The 23,169-nt window shown below is 42.2% G+C and overlaps 1 protein-coding gene across 2 annotated transcripts in view; it reads right to left on the reverse strand.

Annotated features, from left to right (window-relative positions):
- VANGL2 (VANGL planar cell polarity protein 2) overlaps positions 1-1,476 on the reverse strand; it is a 42,171-nt gene extending 40,695 nt beyond the window's left edge. For both annotated transcript variants that reach the window (XM_033093257.1, XM_033093256.1), the window contains exon 1: positions 1,174-1,476. The gene's annotated coding sequence lies outside the window, so the exon portion shown is untranslated. The remainder of the gene's footprint in view (positions 1-1,173) is intronic.
- Between the last annotated feature and the right edge of the window lie 21,693 nt (positions 1,477-23,169).

The raw sequence follows: 23,169 nt of genomic DNA on the forward strand, positions 1-23,169 counted from the left end.
GGTCTCAGATACTTAAGACAGTACCCTCAAACCCAGGCAGGGACATCCAAGATGCCTCAGAATCCTCCAGACAGCTCTCCCTTTGGGCTTTCTGCCAGGAAAATCTGCCTGCAGAGGCAAGAAGCAGTACCCCCAATACACACTCAGAAACACACACCACCTAGGGCGGGCACACACACAGTGGTACTTATCTATTCACAAAGGTTACACACAAGAGAACAGATTCACTCACACCGCTTCTCAGTACACGGGTGAACACACACCTATCAGGGTATGCCCCATTCTGCTCTTACACACCCACCTTCCTCTGTACCTATATACCTCTTTCCCATTAACCCCTCCCCAGTTCACACCCATAGACAGACACACACCCCTGCCCCAAAGTGTACAGTAAGTCCATATCCAAACACACAGCAGATCCACGGTCAGCCACTCCCTTAGTGCACACACTCAGGCACAGAAAAACACCTACACCTCCAAACTCAGGGGCCCACCTGCAGGACACACAAAAACAAAAGAATCGTGCACACTGGTCTTCCACCAATCCTTTAAAACTCACTAGTGCAGAGCCCACAGCCCCCCAAATGGATAAATAGAGTGGGGAGAGAGATGCTGGCACCTGTCCCCTGGGTCTCCAGCCCAACATCCTGGAGCTGCACACACACACCCTCTACTCTCCTGGGCCCGCTCCCCAGTCTCCACATTTCACCCTGAACCATACCTGCCCTGTCCCTCCCCACACTCCGGAGGTATGGATGCACCCTAAGCACCTTCGCTTCCAATACCTCCAGACCCTCATCCTTCCACTGCCTCTCTCCCCACCTTCAACACAGACTCCCCGTCTCCGGCTTTAACCGGCTGCCCCAGGATCATTAAAGCCCCCAGCCCAGGCCCCGGGCCCAGGAAAGTCCCCGACTCTCCAGGCCCGGCTCTGTCCGCTCACCATGAGCCCCTTCCCCTCCCCAAAGTTGGGGGGGGGCATACCGCTGTGCAGTGGGGGACGGATCGTAAGGGGGTTGCCCTGCAAGGGGGTTGCCCCGCACCCCCCTTCCCCAATAAGCCACCCCACTCGATAAGGGGCTGGCTCCCTTGCATGATTGTTCTCCTTTTCTGTTTCTTTTTTTTTTTTTTTTTTGCAAACTTTGCCCGTGGCCCCCGCGGCCCGGTACTCACCCGCCGCTGTGACCTGCCGGGTGGGTTCCGTGGGCGTCCCGCTCGGCCCGGCACCTTTGTATCCGCAGCGCTCGGGGTCGCTTGGAACTCCGCGTTCCCGGCCCGGCAGCGCGGACTGCGAGGGTGTGGAGGGGGCTCCGGAGTCTGATCAACCCTCTCCGTCCCAGACGGCTGCCTCTGCCCCCTCAAGGCCCCAGGGCAGGGGGCCGGGGGCAATGTGGGACGCTCAGGCTCCCATGGCGGGACCAGGGATCTAGGAATTAGGGATCAGGGATCAGATCCGGAGCCGGCGGTAGAGGGGGAGGGGTGGAGGGGGAGGGGACGAAACGGGGGGGTGCAGGGGGCGGGGAGCACGCTCCTGGTGCAGCCTCCTGGCTGTTCCCGCCGCCGCCGCCCTCCCGCCGCTGGGTCCATTGTTTGCGGCCGGCTCTTCCCCGAGTCGCTCCTCCCCCAACCTCCGCCTACAGATACCCTGCGGCCCTCGGCGATCTTGGGATTTCGCGGTAGGGCAGCGACCCCGGCCCCAAACGAAGACCTGAGAGTCCCTCGACTCCTGGCCTTGGCCCAGCCTGCAGCTCCTCCTACAGCCCCAACTGCAGCCCTTCCTCGACCCCCGCCCCCGTCGGAGATCAAGCTCCCAAAACCCCAAGGATGGCCGTGTTCAATTCTTTAGGGCCCCAGACCCAGCTACTCGAAATCCAGTGGTTGTGGAAAAATTGATTTCTCCCCCACCCCCAAGGTTGCGAGAAGGGAGAGTCATCCCTGATTTTAATTAGTGGCGAGAGACGCGACCCTCTTCCTATGCATGCGGGGATTTCCCTGACTCCAACACCACCATATCTGCCCACTTCCAAAAATAATTTAATTACTCGGTATTCTAGCTGCGAGCGGCGGCCCCCCAGTCAGTCTGGGACGCTCCCTCATTAACTCTTTTTCCTTCTCTCAGGTTTGAACGTTGGGATTAATTACAAAGGGAACCCTGCGGGGGGGGGGGGGGGGAGGAGACGACGAGGGCGCCGGGAGTGTGGATGGCGGAGGAGAGGGGCCCTTTTCCCAGGAAACATCCAGAAGTAAAAAACTAAAAAATGCTTTGGCCTATCGGGTCTCTAACCCCAAGCAGGCTGGGCTCTCGGCAAGGGTTTCAGATACCTTGGAGTTGAAGATATTAAACAGGGATAACAGGATATCTAAAAATAACCGCCATAATTGGGGGCATTTCTGCCTTAGAGCACTCCAAGAAAACTGTTGGGATTCGTCAAGTGGGCGACAGACTGAACCCACCAAGAGTGACCTCCACCATAAAAGTCTAGGCTATGGGAAGTCCATGTTTCCCTTGGAGGGAGTGAAAGCAAAAGTATGATTATATTATCATTAGTGTTATTGCTGTGCAACCCCTCACTTACCTAGAACAGTAATACTTCAAAACCACCTCCACATAAGGAACGTCTCCCTGGGTAGGACACAGCCCTCGCAACACTTCAGCATCCTCCAACTCCCAATCCTGGTATCTTCTCTTGCAACCCTGTGATTAAGAAGTTCCAAGGAAGGAGACGCCCAGCCTCTCTGTTCCTCACTCCTTTGGGGATTTTTACTCCTCCCTGATGAATTTTTTTTTTCTGAGACCCAATCTCATCCCTTTCCGTCGTCAATTCTAACCTGACCAAAGATAAGGACAGAGCCATCTTCATCTGCATTGTGACCATTCAAAGATGGAGAACCTTTAGAAACACTTCTCATCTCCTTTGTCTGAACCCTGGCCTCTCCTCATCCCCCCTTCCCACACCTTGGATCAGCAAGTGGCTCGGTACCACAACTGCATGGAATATGCAGAATCATCTTTTCAGGCACCCAGGTTCTTGCATGCATTCAGACTTGTTCCATTGGTGATCATCATGTGCCAGGAACTGGGCTGCACTGTGGGTCCTGGCAGTGACCACACCCAGGTATATAAAGGGAAATAGGGAGGCCTTAGGGTGCTCCCAGTCCAGCCCAGAGCACACCCCCAGTGCTGGGCAGCAAGTGTGTAATTTGACAGTGTCGGGCTGCCCTAGCTGCCCCAACTGACTATCCAGCAGGTTTAAAGTGGACTATGGTTATATGATGCTAGCCTGTGTCACAGACTTCAAAGGAGCCCAAAGAACTGGAAACAGAGCTTCTGACACCAGAACTACAGGTAATTCTGTAGACTGGCCCCACGTGAAGCTCAAAACCTAAATCAAGATGTCAATAGATGAGGCTTCAGGATTAACAGATATCAGGCATCAAGCTGGAATAAGCTTGGTTTCTCATTTTTCTTCTCTGAGGGTGAGATTGGGGCTTTCAATTGCATCTCGGTAATTAAAACACTAGATTACAGAGAAGTCCAATATGAAATCTGATTGATGTGGTGTGTCCTGTGCAGCAATTCTCTGGACTGCCTTCCACCCTCACCACTAGGATGAAAACCCACCTGGATCTCATAAATCCTTAATTCATGGAGTGGGGAACTAGAGACCCAAAGAAGAGCCTCATGTGCCCCAGGACCCAAGGGACCTAGCCTAATTCTTCAGGAGGGAGGAAGGCACTAAAATGACATCCAACCAGGATTTTCCCAAGGGAGCCCACCTACAGTGACAAAGGGAGGTCAGGAGCCTGAAGGACAAGAGTGGAACAGATTGAACTTTGAATACATAGGTCCTAGCTTTGAGGACATGGGCAAGTTTCTTAATTTCTTCAAGCCTCAATGCCTGTATTTAAAATGGAACTAATAAGGTAACAGAAGGAACTCCCTCCACATACTCATAGCACCTCACTCAATTCCCAAACTTCCCCTCTGTTCCGTGCCTAGGGGATTCATAGTGCTTTCAGGAATCTTGCTTAAGGAAGGGAGCTCCTAGCCAAAAACCAAAGTTCTATATAGAAGCTCTTTCAACTCTTCACCAGCTCATGGGCCTGAGGGAGCCAGGATGGAACAGCAGACCAGAGACTGCCCTGGAAGGTTGAGAATCCTGGGAAAGATGCAAAGAGCTCAAGAAGTGGCAGTAGACACTCTCTGTGGGGACAGAGCCAGGAGTGCAGTTTCTAGGCTCTCGGCCTCACATGGAAAGGTGCTCACTCAGGTAGTAAATGGCCATCAACTGTGATTGGATGGCCATCAGCTGTGGCTAGTTGGCCATCAGCTGTAACCAGTGAGCCATTGGCCACTGATAAAACTGCCGCGGCTGCACTGGGGAGACGGAGTCGGACGGTTGGCAGAAAAGCGGACAGCAGGTCGCACGTTGAGTGACTCCAGCCTCCAATAAGACTATAATGGTATGACTCCCTATTGTGCAGGGCGGCCTGCGGGGTCTCTGCTCCCGCTCCCCACATAAGAACGCAGGACATGGTGAGGCCAAAAAGGAACACCCACGGAGCGATACGTAGGGGAGTCATACCACTATACTCTCGCTGGCAGCTGGGTTGGAGAAACAGGAAACAGGAGCCACACAATTCTCAACCCTCACTGTGCCGCTTGCAGGCTCAGCCACCATCTTCTTGCTAGCCCCCATTTTTTGCTAGCTTAGCCACGGCAGTTATATTAGTGCCCAGTGGCTCACTGGTTACAGCTGATGGCCAGCTAGCCACAGCTGATGGCCATTTGATCACAGTTGATGGCCATTTACTACCTGAGCCAGCACCTTTCTATGTGAGGCCGAGAGCCTGGAAACTGCTTTTTGGGGCTCTGTCCCCACTCTCCCCTACCTATGGCTCCGTGGGTGTTCCTTTTTGGCCTAGCCACATCCTGCATTCTTAGGTGGGGAGCGGGAGCTGAGACCCGCAGGCCGCCCCGCATGACAAATGGCGCAGCGAGCAGGGTCACCCACATGAGTCCCCGCATGACACTCTCCAAGGGAAGGTCCCAGCTACAGAGAAGTGCCTGCTTCCCGTGCAGATGAAGCTGTTCCCAGAAGTCAATCCCAGACCATGGTGGCAAAGGTTAGGTCTTCTACTCTGGTGAAAAGTAGGGCCCTTTCCCAGCACCACTGCTGAGAAAGGGGAATCCGTAGTACCTTGCTCAAACATAGAAGCTTCACACCTTAGCAGGATGGCCATCAAAGTTTTTCAATATGAGTGATTAGCAATTTCAAGCCACTCGCAGGTACAGGTGATCCCAGTTATGTACCCACATCCCAGGCAAGAACCACCATCTTCTTGCAGCCTGCAAATGAAACCAGGGGCAGTTCCATCTCCCATAATAATTAGAGCTCTTTCCCCAGCATCCATTTCCCTAGAAAAACAACTTTCAATACTTACAAATGTTAGACCCGGTTTACACTGTGGAACAACTGGATTTTGTTTCACTTTTAATGAAGAGGAAACAAAATAGGGGAGGAAAAAAAAACAAAAAACCTTAACTGGTTAAGAACTCTGTAATGTCCGGTTATTGTGAGGTATCTCTCTCTCACATAAGCTCCTGATCTCTTTGAGAACAGGGCCAAGCCTCATTCATTTCTACATTAATGGCTCATGAAAGTCACTAAGTTACTATCATTTCCTTTCCTTTCTAACTTCCTTGTCTTTCTCCATTCCTCACCTATCCGGAAAACTTTACCACTCCCTATTCATCCAAACTTTATCAAGTGTGAGCTTCCTCAAATCCCATCCCATTATCACCAATATAAAAAGTTACCTACAATTAAACCAGTGGTTCTCAGCCTTGACTGCAGATTTTAATCACCTTGAAAGCTCTGAAAACATAGCCATGCCCAGGACCTATCCCAGACTATTTAAACCAGACACTTCTGAGGTCCATCCCAGCTATTGGCTTTTTTTTTTAAGTTACCTCAGAGATACTAATGTGAGAACCATTGTGGGGACAGAGCCCCAGAAAACAATTTCCAGGCCCTCGGCCTCACGTAGAAAGGTGCTGGCTCAGGTAGTAGATGGTCATCAGCTGTGACTAGTGGCCATCGGCTATTACCGATTAGCCATTAGCCACTGATATAACTGCCGTGGCTAAGCTGGCAAGGTGTGGCGTGGTAGTGTGGCATCGTGGCGTGGCGTGGCAGAGTGTGAATTATGGATTGCAGAGAGGCGGATTGCAGCTAGCAAGTGAGGTTGGTTGGCAGAGACAAGTGGACGGCGTGTTGCTAATTGTGTGGCTCCTGCCTCCTGTGTCTCCAACCCAGCCACCAGTGAGACGATAGTGGTATGACTCCCCTACCTATGGCTCCGTGGGTATTCTTTTTTTGGCCTCGCCACATCCTGCGTTCTTATGTGGGGAGCGGGACTAGAGACCCCAGAAGAGACACCGCCTGTCATCCTGCATGACACCCCGCGTGACAACCATTAAATCAAACTCTTTCTGATTCCCTTCCTCCTTTCTTGGCAAAATAAGTCCCCTGCCCCCCCAACCCACCTCCCTTGCCTAGTACTAATTCCTCCAGGTTTGCTTTAGCTCCTATTCTTTCCCACCTCAATCCGTTGTCTCCAATCTCTCCTTTATCTAACTTCAACCTCTTCACTCGTCTTCACCAAGCAGATGTAACAAAATACCTCCCTCTGCTATTCAGCTTCTTGCTTCAGCCCTCTCTTGCCTTTCTTTTTCATTCAACTTTCTTAAAAGAGTAGATTCCTCACCATCATCCTTCACTCCTCAACTTCTTGCAACCCAGCTATCCACTCAATATTTTTCCTCCTCCTGACTTTAAATTTTGATATTTTCCAGAATTTTACCTTTGGCCCCTTTGCTCCTCATCCTAGATGGTCTCCCAAGGTGATGTCATTCTCTCCCATTGCTTTAGTCAGTGCTTACTTAGTAATGCTCCTAAAGCCAGATCTCTCTTCTGAGCATCTGACACATATTTCCAACTTCCTAGTGACATTTTAACATGGCTTTTCTCTCCGTACTCCAAATGTAATAGATTTAAAGCAAACACATTATCTTCCCTGCACCCTTCATCCCCTTGGCTTATTCATACCTTTTTCACTTCCAAACTTGCATCATTCCCTTCCAATCTATTTACTTTTCTGAAGAAGAAATCAGACTGTCGCTCCCTTCCCTGAAACAATTCTATGGCTCCCTTCTGTCTGCAAGATGAGGTTAAAATTTCTTGTCACTTGATGTAAGGACTTCCAGTATCTGACTCATTTCCCCCTCCAGCCGCATCTCCTGTACTCCCTGTGCATTCAAAGTTCAAATAGTCAGCACACATACATTCAAACTATGCTCATCTACTGGTTGTTCTGGTAACTTGGAGCTCTATTACTGCCTCTGCCTTCATATCGTGTTTCCTTTGCCTGAAATATCGTCTCCTTCTTTCTCTGACTAGAAAGTTCTCTTCATCCTTCAAAACTCAGCTGTGGTTTCTTCTTTGACTCCTCCTTAACTTTCTCAAGCAAAGTTAGATGTCCCTTCCCCCAAGACAGCCTCTTTTGTACTCCCAGAGCTCTGCATTTTTAATCACATTGTATGGTAATTTGTTATTTACATATCTGTCTGCCCAGGTGGTCTGTGAGTTTCTGAAGTCCAAGGAACAGTGCTTTATTTATATTTCTATACTCAGAACTTAGCTCACTGAATGGCATACAACAGTAAATGTTTGTCCAGTGAAACAGAACAGAGAAGATGCATTGTGGAATATCTGATGTTAAAGGAATCTGCTTGTAAATAAGAAAATAATATTTTTGAGACTGGAAGAGATCTTTCCATTTTACAGATGAGGAAATGGGTGCAGAACAGGTAGCTCAATTGCCCCCAGATCGTATAGCTAATTGGTGGCAGCACCCAAACTAGAACCTAGGTCTCCTGATGTCATGAACAGTAGTCTGACAACTGTACCATATTAACTGAGTACTCATTGTTTCACTTGAAATAAAGGTACAGGGCAGTGGCTCTTGGCTTTTTGTGGACTGTCGGGTTCTTTGAGACTTTCATGAAAGCTATAGGCTCTCTCCAGAAAAATGCATATAGAATTTCACATCCATTTGCAGGGAGCACAGGGAACTGGTGGCTGAGTGACAGATGATTTGAAGGAAGAAGGGCCTAGAAATGGAGAGACTACTGAGAATGCTAATGTAGTTGGTAGTTGAGAATGAGTGAGTGAGCAGGCTCCAAAGACAAGGGGGATAAAAAAGAAAGTTCAAATTTGAAAGGTGACCTGCAGGTGGGATAGAGTTCAGGAACAAGGAAGAATGTAAAATGACTCTAAATCTTGTGGCATAGATCTTAAGGAAGACAGTGATGGTATATATAAAATTAGGGGCTACTGAGAGAGAATAGGTATCAAGGGTAAATATTGTATTTGGCTTGGCAGGTGTCTTAGATATCTGCTGGCCATCAGGGTGGGATGTCCACAGGAAGCTGGCAATAGCCCAAGTACCTTCACATATTATCCTGCTGCTCTTCCTCAGACAATCCGGATGACCTATTATCCCCTACCTCCAACCCCTTTGTTCATCCTACTCCCTCTATATGGTGTGCCTTCTATTCACCATCATCCTTATATAAAATATCTCAAGGTCCAATTCAAATCATATTTTTGTTAAGTCTCTGAATGTCAGAGACCTTGACTTAATGTTAGGTTTCTGAATGTTAGGTCTCAGAGATCTTGACTTAGAGACAGTGCCATGTCTGCAAGAAAACAACAAAATGTCTGTTGGCCTACACCTGCAGACAGAGCCAAACTTGCAAAAACAGAAAAAGCCACAAAACAGCTACTGGTTTGCAGGCAGTCAGCATTTTCTGTTCAAACAATGCTACCCTGTCCCATCGCCCCTATATAACTCTCCTCACCACGTAACTCGGGGCTGCAAGTCTCCTTTAGACATGCAGCCCCTGCTGTAGTCATCTTTTGCTCATCCCGATAAACCTTTGCCTCTTACAATAAAAACTCTAACTTGCCTGACCATACACTTTTCTTTACTGGCCAACCTATCAATTTCTCTATTAAACCGTTCCTGACACCACCAATTTGACCTAATCTCTCCCTTCTCTGAAATCCCAAATCTTTCTTTGAACCTCTCTTACCATATTGTTTTGTTTTTTTTAATTAAAGTTTATTGGGGTGACAACTGTTAGTAAAGTTACATAGATTTCAGGTGTACAATTCTGTAATACGTCAGCTATAAATCCCATTCTGTGTTCACCACCCAGAGTCAGTTCTCCTTCCATCACCATATATTTGATCCCCTTTACCCTCATCTACCACCCCCTTTCTCCCTTACCCTCCGATAACCACTAAACTATTGTCTGTGTCTACGAATTTCTGTTTCTCATTTGCTTGTCTTGTTCTTCTGTTGTCTTTGGTTTATATACCACATATCAGTGAAATCATATGGTTCTCTGCTTTTTCTGTCTGACTTATTTCGTTTAGCATTATAATCCCAAGATCCATCCGTGTTGTCACAAATGGTCCTATTCCATCTTTTCTTCCACCGAATAGTATTCCATTGTGTATATATACCACAACTTCTTTATGCATTCATCTGTCGAAGAACATTTTTTGTTGTTTCCATGTCTTGGCCGCCGTAAATAAAGCTGCAATGAAAATTGGAGCACACTTGTCTTTATGGATAAATGTTTTCAGATTTTTTGGGTAGATACCCAGGAGAGGGATTGCTGGGTCATACGGTAATTCTATTCGTGATTTTTTGAGGAACCTCCACACTGCCTTCTATAGGGGCTGCACCAGTCTGCATTCCCACCAACAGTGTATGAGGGTTCCTTTTTCTCCACAGCCTCTCCAACACTTGTTACTATTTGTCTTGTTGATGATAGCCATTCTGACTGGAGTGAGGTGATATCTCACTGTGGTTTTCATTTGCATTTCTCTGATGATTAGTGATGTTGAGCATTTTTTCATATGTCTATTTGCCATTTATATGTCCTCTTTGAAGAAATGTCTCTTCAGGTCCTCTGCCCATTTTTCAATTGGGTTGTTTGTTTTTTTGTTGTTGAGTTGCATGAGTTCCTCGTATATTTTGGATGTTAGCCCCTTATCGGAGGCACTGTTTGCAAAAATCTTCTCCCGTTCAGTTGGTTGCCTCTTTATGTTGTCGATGGTTTCTTTTGCTGTGCAGAAGCTTTTAAGTTTCATATAGTCCCATTCGTTTATTTTAGCTTTTACTTCCCTTGCCTTAGGAGTCAAATTCATAAAATGCTCTTTGAACCCAAGGTCCATAAGTTTAGTACCTATGTTTTCTTCTATGCAGTTTATTGTGTCAGGTCTTATGCTTAAGTCTTTGATCCATTTTGAATTAATTTTGGTACATGGTGACAGATAGCAGTCCAGTTTCATTCTTTTGCACGTGGCTATCCAATTCTGCCAGCACCATTTATTGAAGAGGCTGTCTTTCCTCCATTGTATGTTTTTAGCTTCTTTGTCAAAAATTATCTGTCCATATTTATGTGGTTTTATTTCTGGGTTCTCAATTCTATTCCATTGGTCTATGTGTCTGTTTTTCTGCCAATACCATGCTGTTTTGATTATTGTAGCCCTGTAGTACAAGCTAAAGTCAGGGAGTGTGATAACTCCAGTATTGTTCTTTTTTCTTAAGATTGCTTTGGCTATTCGGGGTCTTTTGTGGTTCCAAACAAATCTGATGAATTTTTTTGGTTCTATTTCTTTAAAAAATGCCATTGAGATTTTGATGGGGATTGCATTAAATCTGTATATTGCTTTGGGTAATATGGCTATTTTAACTATGTTGATTCTTCCAATCCATGAGCACGGAATGTCTTTCCATTTCTTTGTGTCTTCTTCAATTTCTTTGAAAAATGTTTCATAGTTTTCAGCATATAGGTCTTTCACATCCTTGGTTAAGTTTATTCCTAGGTATTTTATTCTCTTTGCTGCAATTGCAAAAGGAATTGCTTTTTTTTTTTTATCTCTTTTTCTGAGATTTCATTGTTAGTATATAGGAATGCAATGGACTTTTGTACGTTGATTTTGTAGCCGGCAACTTTACTGTATTCGTTGATTGTATCTAATAGCTTTTTGGTGGAGTCTTTAGGGTTTTCTATATATAGCATCATGTCATCTGCAAAGAGTGACAATTTAACTTCTTCATTCCCAATTTAGATGCCTTTTATTTCTTTTGCCTGATTGCTCTGGCGAGGACTTCCAACACTATGTTGAAAAGCAGAGGTGATAAGGGACAGCCCTGTCGTATTCCTGAACGTAGAGCAAAGGGCTTCAGTTTTTCACCATTAATTATGAGATTAGCTGAGGGTTTGTCATATATGGCCTCTATTGTGTTAAGGTATTTTCCTTCTATACCTATTTTATTACGTGTTTTATCATAAATGGATGTTTATCTGGTCAAATGCTTTTTCTGCATCAATTGATATAATCATATGATTTTTGTCTTTTTTTTTTTTTTTTAACGATTTTATTGGGGAAGGGGAACAGGACTTTATTGGGGAACAGTGTGTACTTCCAGGCCTGTTTTCCAAGTCAAGTTGTTGTCCTTTCAATCTTAGTTGTGGAGGGTGCCATTCAGCTTCAAGTTGTTGTCCTTTCAGTCTTAGTTGTGTTGGGCGCAGCTCAGCTCCAAGTCCAGTTGCTGTTTCTAGTTGCAGGGGGCGCAGCCCACCATCCCTTGCGGGAGTCGAACCAGCAACCTTGTGGTTGAGAGGATGCACTCCAACCAACTGAGCCATCCGGGAGCTCAGCGGCAGCTCAGCTCAAGGTGCCCTGTTCAATCTTAGTTGCAGGGGGCAGAGCCCACCATCCCTTGAGGGAGTCGAGGAATCGAACTGGCAACCTTGTGGTTGAGAGCCCACTGGCCCATGTGGGAATCGAACTGGCAGCCTTCGGAGTTAGGAGCGTGGAGCTCTAACCGCCTGAGCCACCGGGCCGGCCCCTGTCCTTTATTTTGTTTATGTGATGTATCACATTGATGGATTTGCATGTGTTGAACCATCCTTTTGCCCCGGGGATGAACCCCACTTAGTCGTGATGAATAATCTTTTTTAATGCATTGTTGCATTCGATTTGCTAGAATTTTGTTTAGGATTTTTGCATCTGTATTCATCAGAGATATTGGTATGTAGTTCTCTTTTTTGTGTTGTCCTTACCAGGTTTTGGTATCAGGGTAATGTTGGCCTCATAAAATGAGTTAGGGAGTACTGTCTCTTCTTCAATTTTTTGGAAGCGTTTGAGCAGGATTGGTATTAGATCCTCTGAAGGTTTCGCAGAATTCACTAGTGAAGCCATCTGGTCCCGGACTTTTGCTTTTGGGAAGGTTTTGGATGACTGACTCTATTTCATTACTGGTGATTGGTCTGTTTAGATTTTCCAGTTCTTCATGGTTCAGCCTAGGAAGCCTATATGTTTCTAAGAACTCGTCCATTTCTTCTAGGTTATTGAATTTGGTGGCATATAGTCCTTCATAGTATTCTTGGATGATCCTTTGTATTTCTGTGGCATCTGTGATAACTCCCCTTTTTCATTTCTGATTTTGTTTATTAGTGTCTTCTCTCTTTTTATCTTAGTGAGCCTAGCCAAGGGTTAGTCAATTTTGTTAATCTTTTCAAAGAACCAGCTCTTTGTCACATTAATTTTTCCTATTGTATTTTTGTTCTCTATTTCATTTAGTTCTGCTCTGATTTTCATTATTTCCTTTCTTCTGCTGACCTTGGGTTTCATATGGTCTTCTTTTTCTAGTTCTTAAGGTGTAACGTGAGGTTACTTATTTGGGATTTTTCTTGTTTCTTGAGATAGGCCTGTAAGGATATAAATTTCCCTCTTAAAACTGCTTTCGCCGCATCCCAAAAATTTTGGTAGGATGTATTTTCAATGTCACTTGTTTCTATGTATCTTTTGATCTCTCCTCTAATTTCTTCTTTGACCCGGTCGTTCTTTAAAAGTATGTTGTTTAATCTCCATGTATTTGTGTTTTTTCCTGCTTGCTTTTTGCAGTTGATATCCAATTTCAAAGCCTTGTGATCAGAGAATATGCTTGGTATGATTTCAATCTTCCTAAATTTGCTTAGGTTAGTTTTATGTCCCAGTATATGGTCTATCCTTGAGAATGTTCCATGTATACTAGAAAAGAATGTATAGTCTGATGTTTTAGGATGAAGTGCTCTATAAATGTCAATTATGTCCATTTCATCTAATGTGTCTTTTAGGGCTGCTATTTCATTATTTATTTTCTGTTTGGATGATCTATCCATACCTGTCAATGACGTATTTAGGTCCCCTAGTATAAATGTGTTTTGGTCCATTTCTCCCTTTAGTTCTGTTAGTAGTTGCTGGGTATATTTCGGTGCTCCCTGATTGGGGACATAAATATTGATGACTGTTATGTCTTCTTGTTGTGTAGTCCCCTTTACCATTATGAAATGTCCATCTTTGTCTCTTGTTACCTTTTTCACCCTGAAGTCTGTTTCATCTGATATCAGTATGGCTACACCTGATTTTCTCTAGGTACCATTTGCTTGGAGTGTCCATTTCCACCCTTTCACTTTGAGTCTATGCTTGTCCTTGTAGCTGAGATGTGTCTCTTGGAGACAGCATATGGTTGGGTTTAGTTTTTTGATCCAATCTGCTACTCTGTGCCTTTTTATCGGTGAGTTCAGTCGATTTACATTTAGGGTGATTACTGATATGTGAGGATTTCCTATCATTCTATCTTCAGTTTTCTGGTAAGACTGTGTCTCCATTGTTTCTTTGCCTTTTTGTTGTTGTCTATTATTTCTGTGTGGTGGTATTCTATGATGTTTCCCTCTGTTTCTTCTTTTATTGCAGTATGTATTTCAGTTCTGGATTTTTTTTTTGAGTGGTTACTCTTAAGTTTATGTAAAACGAAGTTTGATATTTAGAGTATTCCATTTTCTTCAGCATCCCTATTTTCTCCATTCCCATATTCCGGTTCAGGCCTTTATTCTCCCCCTTTCTAGGTTTTGGTTTCCACAAATTGTCCCTGTTGATGGTGGTCGAATAGCCTCCATTAGTATTTCTTGTAGTGCAGGTCGTGTATTAGAAAATTCCCTCAGCTTCTGTATGTCTGAAAAGGTCTTTATTCCTCCTTCATATTTAAAGGATATCTTTGCTGGGTATGTTATTCTTGGCTCATAATTTCTCTCTTTCAATAGTTTGAATATTTGGTTCCACTCCCTCCTAGCTTGTAGAGTTTCTGCTGAAAAATCTGATGATATTTTAATGGGCTTTCCTTTGTAGGAAGGAAAGTCTTCTTTTCCCTGGCTGCCTTGAGGATTCTTTCTTTGTCGTTGATTTTTGACAGCTTCAATTACAATGTGCCTTGGAGAAGGCCTGTTGGGGTTGAGGTAATTAGGTGTTCTATTTGCTTCTTGGGTTCGAGGATCCAGTTCTTTCCACAAGTTTGGGAAATTCTCATCGACTATTTGTTTGAATATACTCTCTTCTTTGAATACACTCTCCCTTCTTTCTTTCTTCTCCTTCTGGTATGCCCATTATTCTTATATTGCTCTTTCTGATGGAGTCAGAAAGTTCTTTCATTTCTTTTAAGTCTCAAGTCTCTTTCTTCTTCCATCCATGTCTTTTCCAGGTTTCTATCTTCGATGTCACTGATTCTTTCCTCCATCTGGTCAACTCTACTACCTAAGCTGGTTATTTCATTCTTAATTTCTCCTATTGAGTTCTTAATCTCCAGAAATTCTATTTGGTTCTTTTTTAAACTTTCAATCTCTGTGGTAAAATGTTCATGTTGTTCTTTGACTGTGTTTCTGAGTTCATTAAACTGCCTTTCTGTATTTTCTTTCATTGAGTTTTTTCAGAACTGCAATCTTGAATTCTCTGTCATTTAAGTCACGTATTTCCATATCTTTAAGTTCATTTTCTGGAGACTTTTCACTTTCTTTCTGAGCTCTCTTGTTGTCTTGGTTATTCATGGCAATTAGTGATTTATTCTCTTCCTAGACATCTACAGGAGTGGGTTCTGCAACAGTTTGATAGAAAGAGTTCTTTCTTTTGTTTTCCAGTAGGTGTTGGTAGCATGTTTTATTTTCTCTCTGAGTGCAGCATTTTTTTCTCTTTCACACTGTAGTGTTATGTTTTCTCTGCACTATTCCAGCTTCTCACACAATGGGGGGAATTCCCTGGGAGACGGGCTTCTCCCCTGTTAATAGTTCGCTTGGGTCACAGGGCGCAGTGTCCGTGTGGGTATGCGGAGAGCTTTTGAAGTTCCAAAGCTCTTCCTGCACCAGATTCAAAGCCCGTGTGTTTCAGCAGTTCTGTTTACTCCTGCAGGGATCCGCCCAAATAGGTCCGGACAGGGGCGGGGTGAGTTGTGAGAAGTGGCCCAGAGCAATGTTGGCTACCACCACCACAGCCAGTCCTGCTTCCAGAGCTCCCTCCCCTTTGCCGGAACTAGTTGGGCTGCGAATCTGTGACTGCAGACCACAGTTCCCAGAACTGCAAATATTCTGTTCTTTTGATCTGACTGCTACTGTTCCACTTTTAGCACTGTGCGGGGGGGGTGGGGGGAGGCGCGATCTCTGGGAGGGTAGGGAGGGGGGCGGCTAGGCTCGGTGCCTAAGGCTTCCGTTTTCTGCAGCAGCGAGGGCTTAAACCACCCCCGTTTTCAGCCTTCTTCCCTCAGTCTTTTTCCGAGGTCTCTGCCGTGAGCATTGGGTTCAGCCATGTTATATGCTGTCCCCTCAGCCCTGTGGACCATAAGCGGAGCCCTAGTAGTCCGAGTTCTTCCCTCTCCCACTGCTGCGGTAGTTCCAGGATGCAGGGAGCTTGGTGCACTGATCTAGGTCTACATCCTGCAGTCGTGTGGCCCTGTCGCTGCACCTCTCCCTTCCCTCCTCCCCTCCTCATGCAATTTGCCCACCTTTCAGTGAATTCAGTCATGGGCCTCTTCGTCTTGCCTGTCTGCTGTGCAGGGAGTCCTTTGTGGAGTTATTGTTGTTCGATTAGTTGTAAATTCCAGGGGAGCTTTACAGAGGCTCACCTCACACCGCCTTTTGATGACGTCACTCCCAACAATTTTTTGAAAGAACAATTTTATTCCTGCGTCTGCAATGTTTATGTGTCATTTCTTTTCCTTTCTTTTCTTTTCCTTCTTTTTTTGTTTGTTTTGAGAGTGCTTTATATAATCTGGGTACAAGTTCTTTATCAAATGTTCTATTTGTAAATATTTTTCCCCAGTCTATGACCTGTCTTTTCACCTCTTTAAAGTATCTTTTGAAATGAAATTTCTTAATTTTGGTAAAGTCCAGTTAATCATTTTATATCTTTTATGGATCTTGCTTTTAGTGTCATAGCTAAGAAATCTTTTTCTAACACAAAGGTCACAAAGATTTTCTCCTATGTTTTCTTCTGGAAGTTTTATGTTTTACATGTAGTTTTATGATCAATTTTGAGTTAATTTTTTTGTTTGATGCAAGGGATAGACTGATAATCTTCTTGTTTTTTGGCATGTGAGTTTTCTAACTGTTCTATATTAAAAAGTCTATCTTTTCTCTATTGCATTGCCTTTGCACATTGTCAAAAATCATTTGGCCATATGTAAATGGATATGTTTATGAACTCCCTATTCTATTACATTGATCTATTTATCTTTTTAAATTCCTGTACTATACTGTCTTGATTAACATAGCTTTATAACAAATCTTGAATATATAATATGTCTTTCAAATTTATTCTTCTTTTTCAAAGTTGTTTTGGCTGTTCTGGGTCCCTTGCATTTTCATATGACATTTAGAATCAGACTGTCAATTTCTATAAAAAGATTGCTGTGATTTAATTTTGGACTGCATTGAATCTTTGGATCAATTTTGGGGAATTGAAATCTTAACAATCTTGAGTCTTTCAGTCCATGAACAATGCATATCTTGCCATTCATTTAAGTTTTTTTTAATTTATCTAAACTATGTTTTGTAGTTGTCAGTGCACATATTTTGTCAGATTTATCCTTAAATATTTTATATTTTTGATGCTATTATAAATGGTATTTTTAATATAATTTTTTGAGTATTCATTGCTAGTGTTATGTGTTAAATTGTGTTCCCCAAAAGATATGTTGAAGTCTTAACCCTCAGTATCCGTGAATGTGGCCTATTTAGAAATAGGGTTTTTGTAGATATAATTAGTTAAGATGAGGTCATACTGTAGTAGGATGGACACTTAATCTATGGTATAAGAAGAGGGAAATTTGGACACAGTCAACCAGAGAGGGAAAATGATGTAAAAACTCACAGGGAAAAGATGGCCATGTGATGATGGAGGTAGAGGTTGAAGTGATGCATTTACAAGTCAAGGAACTCATGGATTATGAGAAACACCATAAGCTGAAAGAAGCAAGGAAGGCTTCTCCCCCAGATCCTTTAGAGAGAGTATAGACCTGCCAACATCTTTTTTTTGTTTTTGATTTGGATTATTTTTTTCATGTTTTCTGGGAGGGAGTGGCAAAACCAGACTCCTCAGTTGTTTTCCTGTGTTTTGTCTTCTTGAAGATCACCTTTTTAAATTTTCTTCACCTCCTATCTGGCTAAGTATCCATGGAACACTGCTTGGATTTTGATAGCAGCATTCTCCTATTTTTCCTTATCTTCTTCAGAAGATCCCTTGAATTCATGGTTGTTATAGAAGCAGTCATCTACCTTAGTCCCCCATTCTGCTGGATCAAAGTTGGTTTCCTTAGTTCTTCCAGAGCTGGTGCCAATGTTGCTCCTACCAACATCTTGATATCAGACTTCTAGCCTCCAGAACCACGAGGGAATCCATTTCTGCTGTTTTAAGGCATTCCAGCTTGTAATATTTGTTATGGTAGTCCTAGGAAACAAATACAGCTAGTATATAAAAATATAATTAAGTTTTATATATTGATCAGTATAAAAGGTTTTGTATACTGAAACCTTGACAAACTTAGTTATTAGTTCTAGTAACTGTTTTGTAGATTCCATTGAATTTTCTGTGTAGATGAATATGTCATCTTCGAATTAAGACAATTTTACTTCTTCTTTTCCAATCTGGATGCCATTATTTCTTTTTCTTGCTTTATTGCACTGGCTAAAACCTCTAGTATAATGCTGAATAAAGTGGTGAGAGCAGATAGCCTTGCCTTAGTCTTGATCTTATGAGGAAATTGTTTAATCATTCACCATTAAATATCATGTTTTCCATAGTTTTTTGTAGATGCTTTTTTTCAGCTTGAGGAAGTTCCCTTCTATTCTAATTTTGCTGAGAGGTTTTTTTGGTTTTGTTTAGTTTTTTTTTTGTTGTTGTTTTAAACCAGAAATCAATAGGATTTTTGTCAATTTTTTTTTATAGGTATTGAGATGGTCATATGTTTTCTTTTTTCTTTTTTTGGGGGCGGGGATGAGTTCTTTTTATAAATCTTTTTTTTCCAGATCACAGGTTGTCCTTTATTTTCTCATTATTATTATTATTATTTTATTAGTTTCAGGTGTACAAAGCAATATAATAACATTTACACCCTCACAAAGTGATAATGCCCTTCTCCCAAGCTACTACCCTTCTGACATCTTATATATCTGTTACAATAACATTGACTATCTTCCTTATGTTATACTTTTTAAAATCTTTTAAAATATTTTCAATGTTAAATGTTTTCAATGTTTTAAATGTTAAATCCATCTTGTATTTTTGCTCATGATGTATTATCCTTTTAATATAATGTTTGTATTTGATTTACCAAGATTTTGTTAAAGATTTTTGCATTTATGTTCCTGTGGGATATTCATCTGTAGTTTTCTTGTAATGTCTTTGTCTCATTCTGGTGTTAGAGTAATACTGGCTTCATAGAATGAGTTGGGAAGTATTCCTCATGCTTTAATTTTCTGTAAGAGTTTGTATGAAATTGGTATTGTTTTTTCCTTAAATGTTTGGTAATATTCACCAGTAATGCCATTTTGTCCTGGTGTTTTCTTTGTGGGAAGGTTTTTAACTACAATTCAATTTGTTTAATAACTACAGGGGGATTTAGATGATGTATTTCTGCCTGAGTATGACATTTTGTTACTTTTAAGTGATTTTTACATTCATCTAAGTTGTCAAATTTATTGACATAAAGCTATTCACGATATTTTATTATTCTTTTAATATCTTTAGAATCTGTAGTAAGGTCACCTCTCTCATTCCTGATATTAGTCATTTGTGTGTGTGTGTTTTCTGATTGGTTTGGCTAGATTTGTCCATTTTATTTACCTATCTTCTCAGAGAACCAGCTTTTGGTTTAATTGATTTTTCTCTATTAATTTTCTGTTTTCTATTTCATTGATTTCTGCTTTATCTTTATTATTTTCTTTCTTTTGCTCACTTTGGTTTAATTTGCATTTCTTTCTCTAGTTTTTTAAGGTGGCAGCTGAAATCATTGACTTGAGACCTTTTTCCTTTTCTAATACAAGCTGTTAGAGCTATAAATTTCCCTTTGTATACTGCTTTAGATACATCCTAAAATTTTTATTATGTAGTGTTTCTATTTTCGTTTAGTTCAAAAATTTTACTTTCTCATTTAATTTCTTCTTTTACTCATGAATTAATTAGAATGTTTTTCAGTTTCCAAACATTTTGGGGTTTTCTAGATGTATTTCTATTCTTGACATACAATTTAATATCATTGTGATCAGAGACTATATTTTGTGTGACCTGATTCCTTTTAAATCAATTGAGACTTCTTTTATATCCCAAGATGTGGTCTATCTTGGTAAATGTTCCATGTGAACTTGAAAAGAATGTATATTGTTGTTGAATGGAATGTTCTATAAATGGCAATTAAGTCATTTTAGTTCATAGTGTTAGTCAAGTCCTTCATATCTTTACTGATTTTCTATTTGTTCTATCACTTATTGAGAAGCCGGTATTGACATATTTGATTATAATTGTGGTTTGAAAATTTTTCCTTGTTCTATCAGTTTTTGATTCATGTACTTTGAATCTCTGTTATTAGGTACATAAACATTTACAATTACGTGTTTGTAGAATTGATCTCTTTATTAAGTGAAATGACCTTCTTTATCCCTGGTAATACTCTTTGCCCTGAAATCTACTTTATCTAGTATTAATATAGCCATTTCAACTTTATTTTTATTAGTATTAGCATGATATATATTTTCCATTTTATGTTTAATTTAGTCATGTCTTTATAGTTAAAGGTGTTTTTTGTAGGTAGTATATAGTTAGAGATTGCTTTTATAATCCAATCTGACAAACTCTGACTTTTAATTGGGGTGTTTAGAGCACATACACTTAATGTAATTTTTTGATATAGTTGGGTTTAAAATTTCCACCTTGCTATTTGTTATCTGTTTGGACCATCTGTCTTTTGTGTCTTTCTCCCTCGTTTTCAATAACGATAACTGAAATTCAAAATATAAAATATAGGAAAGACGTCATCAAAATGGCAGCATGAGGTGAGCCTCCAGAAATCTCCCCTGGAATTTACAACAAATTGAAAAACTATAAAACCACAAAGGACTCCCTTCACAGTAGACAGGCAAGACGAAGAGTCTCACTACTGAAATCACCTAAAAGTGGGCAAATTGCATGAGGAGGGGAGGAGGGAAGGGAGAGGTGCAGCGACAGGGCCACACGACTGCAGGATGTAGACCTAGATCAGTGCACCAAGCTCCCTGCATCCTGGAACTACCGCAGCAGTGGGAGAGGGAAGAACTCGGACTACTAGGGCTCCGCTTATGGTCCACAGGGCTGAGGGGACAGCATATAACATGGCTGAACCCAATGCTCACGGCAGAGACCTCGGAAAAAAGACTGAGGGAAGAAGGCTGAAAACGGGGGTGGTTTAAGCCCTCGCTGCTGCAGAAAACGGAAGCCTTAGGCACCGAGCCTAGCCGCCCCCTCCCTACCCTCCCAGAGATCGCGCCTCCCCCCACCCCCCCCCGCACAGTGCTAAAAGTGGAACAGTAGCAGTCAGATCAAAAGAACAGAATATTTGCAGTTCTGGGAACTGTGGTCTGCAGTCACAGATTCGCAGCCCAACTAGTTCCGGCAAAGGGGAGGGAGCTCTGGAAGCAGGACTGGCTGTGGTGGTGGTAGCCAACATTGCTCTGGGCCACTTCTCACAACTCACCCCGCCCCTGTCCGGACCTATTTGGGCGGATCCCTGCAGGAGTAAACAGAACTGCTGAAACACACGGGCTTTGAATCTGGTGCAGGAAGAGCTTTGGAACTTCAAAAGCTCTCCGCATACCCACACGGACACTGCGCCCTGTGACCCAAGCGAACTATTAACAGGGGAGAAGCCCGTCTCCCAGGGAATTCCCCCCATTGTGTGAGAAGCTGGAATAGTGCAGAGAAAACATAACACTACAGTGTGAAAGAGAAAAAAATGCTGCACTCAGAGAGAAAATAAAACATGCTACCAACACCTACTGGAAAACAAAAGAAAGAACTCTTTCTATCAAACTGTTGCAGAACCCACTCCTGTAGATGTCTAGGAAGAGAATAAATCACTAATTGCCATGAATAACCAAGACAACAAGAGAGCTCAGAAAGAAAGTGAAAAGTCTCCAGAAAATGAACTTAAAGATATGGAAATACGTGACTTAAATGACAGAGAATTCAAGATTGCAGTTCTGAAAAAACTCAATGAAAGAAAATACAGAAAGGCAGTTTAATGAACTCAGAAACACAGTCAAAGAACAACATGAACATTTTACCACAGAGATTGAAAGTTTAAAAAAGAACCAAATAGAATTTCTGGAGATTAAGAACTCAATAGGAGAAATTAAGAATGAAATAACCAGCTTAGGTAGTAGAGTTGACCAGATGGAGGAAAGAATCAGTGACATCGAAGATAGAAACCTGGAAAAGACATGGATGGAAGAAGAAAGAGACTTGAGACTTAAAAGAAATGAAAGAACTTTCTGACTCCATCAGAAAGAGCAATATAAGAATAATGGGCATACCAGAAGGAGAAGAAAGAAAGAAGGGAGAGTGTATTCAAAGAAGAGAGTATATTCAAACAAATAGTCGATGAGAATTTCCCAAACTTGTGGAAAGAACTGGATCCTCGAACCCAAGAAGCAAATAGAACACCTAATTACCTCAACCCCAACAGGCCTTCTCCAAGGCACATTGTAATTGAAGCTGTCAAAAATCAACGACAAAGAAAGAATCCTCAAGGCAGCCAGGGAAAAGAAGACTTTCCTTCCTACAAAGGAAAGCCCATTAAAATATCATCAGATTTTTCAGCAGAAACTCTACAAGCTAGGAGGGAGTGGAACCAAATATTCAAACTATTGAAAGAGAGAAATTATGAGCCAAGAATAACATACCCAGCAAAGATATCCTTTAAATATGAAGGAGGAATAAAGACCTTTTCAGACATACAGAAGCTGAGGGAATTTTCTAATACACGACCTGCACTACAAGAAATACTAATGGAGGCTATTCGACCACCATCAACAGGGACAATTTGTGGAAACCAAAACCTAGAAAGGGGGAGAATAAAGGCCTGAACCGGAATATGGGAATGGAGAAAATAGGGATGCTGAAGAAAATGGAATACTCTAAATATCAAACTTCGTTTTACATAAACTTAAGAGTAACCACTCAAAAAAAAAATCCAGAACTGAAATACATACTGCAATAAAAGAAGAAACAGAGGGAAACATCATAGAATACCACCACACAGAAATAATAGACAACAACAAAAAGGCAAAGAAACAATGGAGACACAGTCTTACCAGAAAACTGAAGATAGAATGATAGGAAATCCTCACATATCAGTAATCACCCTAAATGTAAATCGACTGAACTCACCGATAAAAAGGCACAGAGTAGCAGATTGGATCAAAAAACTAAACCCAACCATATGCTGTCTCCAAGAGACACATCTCAGCTACAAGGACAAGCATAGACTCAAAGTGAAAGGGTGGAAATGGACACTCCAAGCAAATGGTACCTAGAGAAAATCAGGTGTAGCCATACTGATATCAGATGAAACAGACTTCAGGGTGAAAAAGGTAACAAGAGACAAAGATGGACATTTCATAATGGTAAAGGGGACTACACAACAAGAAGACATAACAGTCATCAATATTTATGTCCCCAATCAGGG

Source organism: Rhinolophus ferrumequinum, chromosome 22 (assembly GCF_004115265.2).
Source record: "Rhinolophus ferrumequinum isolate MPI-CBG mRhiFer1 chromosome 22, mRhiFer1_v1.p, whole genome shotgun sequence".
Classification (NCBI taxonomy): Eukaryota; Metazoa; Chordata; class Mammalia; order Chiroptera; family Rhinolophidae; genus Rhinolophus; species Rhinolophus ferrumequinum.